The 11,302-nt window shown below is 39.1% G+C and overlaps 1 protein-coding gene across 7 annotated transcripts in view; it reads right to left on the reverse strand.

Moving 5' to 3' along the window:
• The window catches only part of Csgalnact1 (chondroitin sulfate N-acetylgalactosaminyltransferase 1), a 353,381-nt gene that overhangs the window by 226,601 nt on the left and 115,478 nt on the right, over nt 1-11,302 (reverse strand). Inside the window, exon 1 of one of the 7 annotated variants that reach the window (XM_008850102.3) lies at nt 3,343-3,405. The exons of 4 other annotated variants lie outside the window; for them this stretch is intronic. The gene's annotated coding sequence lies outside the window, so the exon portion shown is untranslated. Of the gene's footprint in view, nt 1-3,342; nt 3,406-11,302 lie in introns of those variants that run through there. 2 more of the 7 variants (XM_029554620.1, XM_029554622.1) reach the window with 2 other exon arrangements.

Consider the following 11,302-nt stretch of genomic DNA (forward strand, 5'->3'; position numbering starts at 1 on the left):
GGTTAGTGTGGTGTGGTGTGGATTTGATCAAAACACCTTGTATGCATGTATGAAATTCTCAATAAAGTTTTTGTAAAAGTTAAAAATAAAGAATAGATTTAAAAATAAGGTGAAAGGAAAGTAGAAAATGAGAGCTAATAAATCTAGTCAAAACTCAACACTTCGGTCTGATGAAGAGTTTATGCTGGTGAAGTTAAGCTTTGTATTGTAAATTATATGGCATAGATTTTTGCAAGGGAAACAACTAAATGAACCAAAATAATTTGCAGAGACTACTCTTTACATAAGAAGAAGCTTTCTCGTAGGAATTGTAGATGGTGAAGGTTTGGAAAGCTGTACAAGGCCAACTCAGAAGCAGATGTCAGTACCAACACCATTTATCTCTATGTAGTCATGCTTCTCTGGGTACCACCATATGCATTGCTATATAGCACCATCATAACCATTATTACTCCCATGTGAGGACATCTCCTTAAATGGCTCCACCACATGGACCAGTAAGACAGTGATGGAAATCAGTCCTATAAAACTGGATTCTTGGGACTGGAGAGATTGCTCAGTGGTTAATAACACTTGCTGCTCTTGCAGAGGATCCAGATTTGGTTCCCAGCACTGACATGGCAGCTCACAACCCTCTGTAACTCAGTTCCAGGTGATTGGATGCCTTCTTCTGACCTCCGAGGGCATTGCACAACACAACATGGGCGCACTGACATACATGTAGGCAAAAGACTCATACTGATTAAAATAAAAATAATAAATAAAAATATAAACTATATCATCCCACACATGTAAGTCTCCCAACTTTCAAATCTTATTATTTTCTCCTTGATTCCTGAAACTAACTTTTCCTAAGTAGGAAATTCCCTAAAGACTCTTAGGAATGAGCAGCTGGAATATTCTTGATTGAACATCAAACTGCAACCAGACATAGTCTTAATGTGATAGTTTTGATTTCCTAAAACAGACATCTTTTCATTTATTTGGATAAAATGATTACATCTGGAAAAATGTGTATACTTGGACTTAAAACTCAAAATCAGTACCCAACTGCATTGGAAAAACCATATTCATTTTGAGCAGATTCCCACAGAATTTAACAGTGAGGTACTGTACTTTCTCAGTAGTTGGTCTGTCACCTTCAAATCTAATTTAAATTCCCAACAACCTTGCTTTAGAAATTTTTCCATGAAGTTTCAGGTCTTTGCCTGACTTGCCTGCTGTAAATTCTATTAACTGAACTCTGCAAAGCCTTCTACCCCTCTTGAATAATTCTACAATTTAGAAAAAAAACATGAACCTCGATATTTCAGTAAGTAAATTTGGGAGCTGAAAAGACTTAAGCTTTGGCTGTTTCCTTCCACATTGTACAAAAGGCTGGTTCAATGTGTCTAAGACACAGCAGAGAAGCCCTAACGAAACCCCAGAGACCTTGGACCCATCCATGGTAGGTGAGAGAGTTAGGCTTCAGTGTGGAACAGGATCATTTTCCTGCCCATCTCTCCTCCTATACAGTTAGTGGTTCTTCCAAATATATAGAATGTGTCCATATTATTGGTAATGGAGGCCTGGAGACCCTGCTACCTCTTTTCAACCTTTACCTTCACTCTCCCTCCCAACAAGATCTTGCAGAAATCTCTAAGTTCCTTCAGGCCCACAGCCATACCACTGTGCTCCCCTATTACCCCCAACAGGATCCCTGCATCCTATTACTTGGGGTCTAGGTTCTGGCCAGTGATAACAGATGACAGTTAAGTGGATAATAAGCCAGATCTCACCACGTTTTAAAAATGCCTCAGTCTAGCTAAGAATATGTCTATGATCCAGCCTTTCTCTGGACTTGGCACTCCAAGCAGACCTGGGAGGAAGTTATGTTCAGAGCCCTTCACATGTTCCTATCTGGACAGCTGCTGCTCCACACTAGTGCTGTGCATAACACATGTCATGGAAATGAGATTTTTCACATGAGCTGACAGGTCCTTTGAGAAAGGAAAACATTTTAAAAAGAGTTTAACAATACACATCCAAGGTGCTTTTTTAAATATATGAAAAGATATTTTAAAATAGAGGAAATGTAGAAAGAAGCAAAGCCTCTAGACAGTCACTCACCATACCTTTATTTTTAAAATTAACCTTAAATGCATTAAATAAGCAACAAACAACTTTCTAGCCAAGGTATGAAGAGGTGGAAAGTGAGTAACAGTGATGACTACTGTTAACCTGTGACCTCCAAAAGGTCTCTGTACCTGAGCCACTGCTCTTGGGGACCCCATGCCCTGAACAAACATTGAAAAGAATCAGAGAAAAGCTGTATGTGGTGGCATAAGCCTGTAGTCCCAGAGCTCAGGAGCAAGAGCAATGTCGATCGTAAGTTCAAAACTAGCCTGGGCTATACACAGTGAGACCTTACTTCAGACTCCACAGCCTCAAGAATTAAAAAAAAAAAAAACAAGGTCAAGAGAGAAATATCTTAGGCATTGTGGGGTGCATAAGGTTTCTACTGCATTTTCACCTCTGGTGTTGTGAACTCTTTAAAAGCATGGCAGCCACTCTGGGTGAGGGCCATTCGCCAGCCAGCAGTACCTGCCTTACAAGCTGCCATTGGTGCATCTCTGCCTGAGCACAGCTTGGTGCCTAGACCGCCAAGCACGCTGGCCTTTCAACCAGACAAAATTACTGAAATACAGAAAACCAAAGTTCTTCTATTCAAAAGAAAAGTACCCTGCCAGACAGGTACTAAAACCAAGTTCCAGTCTCCCCTGAGTCATCATGCTGGTTTTACACAATTCCAACAGAAACCTCAGAGCTGTACGTGTTTCATTTTAGTTTTGATTTTGTCTTTGCTTTAGGGCATGAGAAAGGAGGTTAGGGGTGGTGAGCAATACAGTCTTCAGAAAATGATTCTGATCCATATTTCTAAAAAATGTCATGTTGAAATAAGTTTTGGGAAAAATTGTCAGAAGGGGAAATAAAACTCCTCAAATACATATAAGGCTGTAATAATTCAGAGTATGAACAGGTTGGGAGAAAATTCAGTTAGTAAAGTGTTATCACACAAGCAAAAAGACCTGAGTTTGATCCTCAGAACACACTTTTAAAAAAGCCAGAGTGCTTGCTACAAAATCATGAGGACAAGAGTCTGGATCCCAGCACCCATGGAACAAGTCAGGTGTCCTGAAAAGGCCTGTAGCAGCTCCGGGGGATCTGACGCCCTCTTCTTCCTCCACACATGAATGGGTTCATACCTGCATGCACATACTTACACATATACTCACAGAGACACATACATACACACTAGGTCATTCAATTTATTTTTAAAAAGCCAGGCACAGAGGCACACACCTGTAATCACAGCATCCAGGAAGCAGAAACAGACAGATCCCTGGGGTTTGTTGGGCAGCAAGCCTAGGAGAAAAAAAGAACCAATGTCATACAGATGGCCTCTGACCTCCACGTGCATGCCATGGCACAACTGTGCCCCCCCCCAATAATAAATTATAAGCGTTTTATAGACAATCAATCTAAATGAAACAACAGTGAATGTAGACAAAGATAGGCTTGCATTAAGATGTACATGGGCTCACGATCCAGAAAGACGGAAATGAATACTTAACATGAGGAATGGCTAGTAAGGTATAAAACACACATAATAGTCTGTGTCACCATTTACATATGTGTTTGTGTGTGTGTGTGTGTGTGTGTGTGTGTGTGGTGTTTGAGTACAGGTGGGCACATGCCATGTGCCTATGTGTAGAGGTTGGAGGACAACATGAAAGAATTGTTTCTTTCCTTCCATTGTGGGTGCCTAGGATAGAGCTTAGTCTGTCAGGCTTGCAAGGCAAGTGCTTTTATCCACTGAGCCATTTTGCCAGCCCAGGAAGAGTTTTTAGTCATGGAGAAGTTATCATGATTCATGTTAAATGTATATATACACACATATACATACTGTCACACAGGATTTAAAATTAAAATGCCAAAATGCTCAGTAGTGGTCAATACTATGAGTTCCTTGGAATGCAGATTACAGGTCACTATTGTTTTATCCTTTAATTTTGATACATCTTCTATATTCCCCACAATTGGCAATAGCTAGTTCCTAGTCATAAAAGTCAAAACTGAAAGACAGACCTCAACCTCTCACAAAAAGACAGTAGGGAAAGAAATGCTGATATTCATCAAGCCCAAAAGTCATTTGAAACCAGAAATACAGAACTGAAAATGGCCTCAGGTGTAATGTAAGATTTCATATTTCACATTTTAAAAAAATCAACATCTGGAGAGATGACTTAGTCAGTAAAGTGTTTACTGTATAAGCATGAGGACTTCAGTTTGATTTCCAGCACCCATGTAAAGGCCAGATGTGGCAGTCCACATCTGTAATCTTTGCACTGGGGAGGCAGGAACAAGATGATCCCTGGGGCTTGTTGGGTAGGCAGCCCTAGCCAAATTGGTGAGCACTGAGTTCAGTGAGAGGCCCTGTCTCACAAAATAAGGTGGAGAGCAATTGAAGAAAACATCTGTGGACCTCTGGCCTCCACATGTGCACAGGCACACACACATACACACGCATTCAATGCACACATATTATCAGTATCTTATGAAACTAAAGCATGCCCTAAATTTATCAAGCTCTTGTCCCAAAGTCAATTAGCCAGATATTAACAATATCCTGTCATAAACATCAGCACAACATTCATATAGGTTTAAGAATAAAAATTCAGTTCGGATACAAATGAAATGATCCATTAAAAGTTCTGTAAGCAGCAAAGTTAAATTCATTAAAAGTCACATAATCAATAACCTTGATTTTGACATTATTAGATTGTCAGAGCAAAACATTATAATTAATGGAGGCCTGCCCTCATTAGGGCAGGAAGCTGAGAAAAAGGACTCACCAGTTACTTGGTTCTAATACAATGAACAAAGGAAACAATGTACTGGGATTATTAACAAAGCAAACAGGGAGCAATTAATGACTCTAGGGAGCATGATGCAAGAGCATTATGATAAAACAGTGGGGAATAACTCAGATACTCTCTCATTAGGACATGAAGGATATAGTTCAACTGAAGATGACCAAATGGATAAAGTATACTTAAATACCAAATCACTTTGACAGAAAATATCTTGAGGAGTCACAGGGACAAGGGTAGAACCTACCCAGTATAGCCATTCACAAACTGTGTGAGATCATTAACTTTCTGCAGTATCCATCCCTCCTTGATTATTAGATAGAAGAGTTAATCTTGAAGGGTGAGTGTCAAGTGTGAGGCTATAGATACAGGATGCCTACTTCAAAGTCTTACACTGAATGTTGTAGGTTGCTGTTCTGTAGCTGTTTTCTCTGGATTGAAACATTATCTTACAAAGGGAATGAGGAGATTCATGAGGTTCAGGAAATTCACAAAGCCCCTCCCCAAGGCAATCAAAGCAGTAAACAATTGCTGGGGGGAGAGGAGACTTGAGTAATGACGTAAGCCTGGAAGTTGCACAAGGGACTCAGGTGATGAAGCTTTCATGGACAGTTACCCTTGCTGGGGTGAGCTTTTCAGTAATGCAGCTGCCTTTGAGTTACCCGTGCTCCTACAAGTAATTTGTCACCAAAGCTCTGTGGTAACCCCAATAAACTCACTGATTTCTAAGGTGGACTTGGGGAAATCATTTCTTTGGTATTCTGTCAACCTCTTTATGTCTGGTCAGTAGAAATAGTCTCAGAAACAATAATGGAATGCTTGCCAAACTTTATAACTCTATGAAGAAAGATCAAGGTCCTCAGAGTCCTGGATGCTGTGGACACCACTTTCCCACTTTCCCTTTCCCAGACAACTGGAAAGCCTTCCTTGATGCTGGAGGGAAGGTTGGAGAAATAGACAAATAATAATGTAGTAACAAGAGTGATGATGGAGATGAAGCCTAAGGATAACCCCTGGGGCAGTGAGTGATGATGGAGATGGAGCCTAGGGACAATCCCCAGGGCAGTGAGTGATGATGGAGATGGAGCCTAAGGATAACCCCTGGGGCAGTGAGTGATGATGGAGATGGAGCCTAAGGATAACCCCAGGGGCAGTGAGTGATGATGGAGATGGAGCCTAAGGACAACCCCCAGAGCAGTGAGTGATGATGGAGATGGAGCCTAGGGATAACCCCAGGGGCAGTGAGTGATGATGGAGATGGAGCCTAGGGATAACCCCAGAGGCAGTGCGGGCCCATCATGTGTCAACCCCTGATTCTGAGAACTTGGGGTGAGAATACAATGTAAGGAAATTTTGGCAACTGATGGATGCTGGGAGGGGGAGGAGTATATGTACATTATAGAGTATCTTATGATGGCTGCTGGCAGGGGAGTATATATGTAATAGAGTACCTTAAGCTGGGTGAGAGGGAGCAATAAGGGAAGGTATGGATAGTGGAGGGGGATCAAAATAGTATCAAATTGTATTGTATGTCAATCACAACATTTCAATAAAAAATTGCAGATTATCAAATTAATCTTATATACAAAACTAAGCCAATACATTTTTTAAAGTTAAAAAATACATATAAAGTATATAGTTGATAAAAAGTTAAAGATAAAGGATGGTTATCATATATCTAGTTCTAACTTAATTAATTATAACTCCTAAGTGCAAATTCTGTTACATCCGGATAAAACTGATGTTTGATTTTCTATTTACAACAAGATTTCTTTAAATATTAATCTGTTCTTACCATTTACCAAATCTTTGTAGTGTTTATGACAACTGGCTTACAAAAACAAAGGTTTTGGTTATTCTTTTATTAATGGGACACTTAAAACCTGAGATTAGATTTTCTCAATACTCTGCTTTCCCATTGGGTTAATTACATAGTGATCATATACCTTATTTTACTGGACAACTTGAATGTATTTTTTTTTTGTCTTTTTGAAGCAGGGTTTCCCTGTAGCCCCAGCTGTCCTGGAACTCACTATGTAGACCAGGTTGGCCTTCAACTTATGTTCTTCTTTGCCTTATCCCTTGAACACTAGACTTAAAGGCATGCACCGCTACACCCTGCTTGTAATTTACCCTTCAAATTACATTTTCAAATTTTGTTTTTGGTTTTCATAGTATAAAAATCAGATGTGGTCTTGCTAAACAGAAAATTACTATCTAATAAGTTCTGAGTCTGCATTTCTAATAAAGTTCAAGAAGTACCTGATACTGGCAGATCTGAGCAGTAAACTTTGCAGTAGTAAGTACATACTGAAAGTATATATATTTCTATAAATGTATTTTAAATTCAGCCCAGTATAAAAAAATTTTCATCTGCCTATGATCTTCAGTCATCTAGATTAAGAATTAAATAAACAATTTTTACTAATAAATTGTGGCTCCCTCCAGCCTAAGGGAAAGAAAAGACTGTACTTTATATTTCTTAAATCCTACTATATTTATAAGATGTTTACATGTTTCTGGACTATTCCTTAGTGAAAAAAATCACTATTCTTGATTCTGGTAAAACTATACTTCAGGGTAATATTGGGTCCTTCTAGTAAACTGCTTTCTTACAAAGACCCCTGTTTTAGTCAAACCATTTGGGGGCACGTATACTTAAACTCTTCCAGTCTAAACTATAGCATTTATCTTCTCTAATACTTTTGTTTCTAAATGTAATATGTTTATGCAACATCTACATTTAAAAGTCAGTGAGCTATACTTGTGTTGTTAAAATTTCAACTATAAAAGTAAAAAGTAAAAATATTACAGATCCAAAGCCAAATTAAAATTAATAATAATAATATGGGGTAAAAGAAGAAGAAAAGAGCTAAATCAATCCCCTGGGAGCAGGAACAATGCAAGGAAAGAAGCGCGTGCGGAGCCCATCATAGAAAATACAATAAACCTTCTAAGTAAAAGAAAGATAACAAGAGGTAAGTTCGGTGAGAACTCAGCAAATCTAGAACGAGCTTATTGAACACGACTCTAAAAGAGACATCGAACACAAAGAGGGAAGAAAATTGGTGGCGCTGGGAAGAATTAATGAAGACGAAAATCAATATTTCTCAGTAGCAAGGAAAGAAAAGAAACACCAGAAATACAAGATAAGTGTGTGTAAAATGTGAGTGCTCCATGCCGAACATCATGATCCTGAGAGGATTACACAACGACCTTTCTGGAAGAAGCAGAATACAGCATTCCAGGCATCACTGATGCTGATGAAAAACCCTGTATGTGGGGTCCCAGTGGTCACTGAAAAGTTAAAAGGCAGTGTGACAACTTGTTAATGAGCTGCCCCTCAATCTTTGAAGATGTAATAAACATCATTTATAGGGCTGCTGAGAATAATTAGCAACATTAAAATTGATGCTAATTAACATTAAGGGTAGTTGAACTTGGTGTAGTATTGAATCCTTATTTGAAAGTAATAATTGTGTGTAAAAGGTGTGGCGGTGCCTTATATTATTGGAGACACCTGTATTTGGAACCGGCAGAATGCTTCACTTTCTCAGGTCATCTAACTCTCTAACATATGTCATAAAAGGCATATGTAAATACATAAATATCTATCTTCTTGATGTATATGCCCATTCATAATTAACTGACAAAAGACCCAGCATAGCAAGAGCTGCATAAATGACAGCGATGTGATATAATACAGCTTTTGTTGCTTTGAGCAGATTCTAAAGAAGAAGAAAAACATCACAAGTCCTCATCATCTGTTGAGATAAAGTCAAGTTGCTAAGGAATAAATGATCGTAATGTTGGAAAAATACAATTTGGCACTCAGTCCCTCAGAGAACACATACATGATCCCAAAATAGTAAGTGCAAGGGGCTTGAGTGATTCAGCTTACCCCAAGCATTTGTGAACCCTGCAAATCTATTGGTCCCATAAAGAAGAAGTCCACCCGGACTAAGAGAAAACCCCACAATCCCACAATGCACCTTACCAACCCACGATGGTCAAGCTTAGCCTCACAAGTTAGGTGTTCTGAAGGAGAGGGGGCATTCCTGCTGGGTTCCAGATGTCAGCCACTACACTGCTTTTTACCTGACCAGCTATGATCAACAGGTCATAGCTACAAGTATTTCTAGATGGATACTGGTGACTAAAAAATATCTGAAGTGTTCATCTACCTCTTGGAATGATGTTTATTGTTTCTCATCTTTCAATTCCTCAGTTCATCTGCATATTCAAATAGAGCCCATGACTGCACACAAAATGGACTAAAAAATGTGGATCCTGGAACAAATCCTAATTCTCACCAGAGACCATAGTTGTGTCAGGAGGGCAGTTCATCATGAACTGGCTGAATGGCTGTAAAATTAAGAAGAGGATTGTAAATATTTTAGATCGTCCAATAATTACTCTGAGACAGTCATATAGTTAGGATACTGAATGCTGAAATAAGCATTCTCTTACTTAAGAGATTTTATGAATATCTGGAAGTGGTTAGAGGAAGCTGTTTGCCTACATCCTAAACAAAAGCTATACACTCAAGTGGCAACAAGAACTGTACAATGAGACATTTGTATAAAGAAAGAAAGAGGCTCTCTCACGCCTAGAAATTGGACCAACAAACAGCTCTGCTCAGCCAGAAGTCAAGAGGCATGGAGAGGCCAGGCTATGATGCAAATTCAGTGAAATGTCTTGTTGTTCTGGGGTCTTTCTCTAAGTCTTTGCTTTGTTTCCATACTTCAAGAATTCCTTAGCAGTTAGTGAATGTGAGAGTAATGTGTTGTCTATTGCACAGTTACTATAAAGTCTGCTGTCCCTTCCAACACTTAAGGATTAAGCATCATCTTCCTACCTGTTCCAGAGAATCTAGAAACCCTCATGAAATGTCCAAATAGGTGTAGTTATTCTTCTTATTCCTAAACAAAATTGAATTTTTAAAAATACTTTATTTTTATGTATATGAGTCTATTGCTTGCATGTATGTAAATGCACCCATGTTGTGCAATGCCCTCAGAGGTCAGGAGAGGGTGTTACATCTCCTGGAACTGGAGTTATGGATGGTTGTTAGCCACTATATGGGTGCTGGGAATAGAAGCTGGGTCCTCTGCAAGAACATCTGGTGCTCTTAACCACTGGGTCATCTCACTAGTCCCACAAACTGAATTTTTGAAAATTAAAGCGGAAATCAGATAATCAAAAAGGGCATTTTCACACTTTGTAGGTGGGAAAATATCATCCTGTTGAAAGTAGCTCATCAATATTCATCAACTAGAATCCATACCATGACCATTTCCAGAAATTTATAGTCAGACACTGTCCTAATATGGGCTCACAGCATGTTTACAAGGCTTTTTATAATATCATAAGAATGAAAGCAACTTAATTGTTCAGCAGTTGAAGGTTGGTTCAATTAATTACATGCACAAAACTGAACGCCATGGAGTAGAAAGAATGAGGTCACTCTAAGACAACCCATTCTCACGTTGTCAGTTGAAAGGTACCACATTGTTTGCTTTGAAAAAGCAATATATTTAAACATATGTAATATGCTATATTATGTATAGAAATAACATTTTAAAAAAGAAATGACCATAACATTCATAGCTAATATTTGTTAACTGTTGTATGACAACAATTGTTCTTTATCATTGTTCATAGCTGAATTATTTCATTTGTTCCTCTCAGCAATGCTAATATTCTTATTTTGCCAGTGGGAAGCTGAGGCACAATGATTTCTAGTAATTTTCCCCATAAAGCCACGGACTGGGGTTCAAACTCTATCTGGTCTCAGAGCCCACACATTCAGCCCTCACTACACAGAACTTCCTAGCACAGGGGCTGGAGAGGCAGCTCAGTGGTAGGGCTTTTGTTCAACATGCACAGGCCATGTTTTAGATCCCTAGCACTAAAAGGACAAAGGAGGAAGAAGGAGATAAAAGAAGAAAAAAGGGAAAAAAATCACTCTGAAAGGGGGAGGAGAGAAGAGCAGGGTCAAGAGGTGTGAGCAACAAGATTTACCTCCACCCAAATATTCAGCATTCTGTCACAAGTATAATCTGTGCAAAGATAAGCAAATTCACTCAGTTTTTACTGTTTGCTTGGATTGTCAAGAACAGTATGAATGGTACCACATATGGATTATGCATTTTTAAAAAATATTTTATTATTTTTATTTTGTGTGTATGAGTGTTTTGTCTGCATGTATATAAGTTCACCTGTGTTGTGAAATGCCCATGGAAGTCAGAAGAGTGCAGGCGTCAGATCCCCTGGAACTGGAGTTAGGGCCATTGTTAGCTGCCATGTGGGTGCTGGGAATCGAACCCGGGTCCTCTGCAAGAGCAGTCAGTGCTCTTAACCTCTGAGCCATCTCTCTAGCCCCAGAT

The sequence above is a fragment of the Nannospalax galili genome, unplaced genomic scaffold (genome assembly GCF_000622305.1).
Source record: "Nannospalax galili isolate Female #2095 unplaced genomic scaffold, S.galili_v1.0 scaffold291, whole genome shotgun sequence".
NCBI classification, from domain to species: domain Eukaryota; kingdom Metazoa; phylum Chordata; class Mammalia; order Rodentia; family Spalacidae; genus Nannospalax; species Nannospalax galili.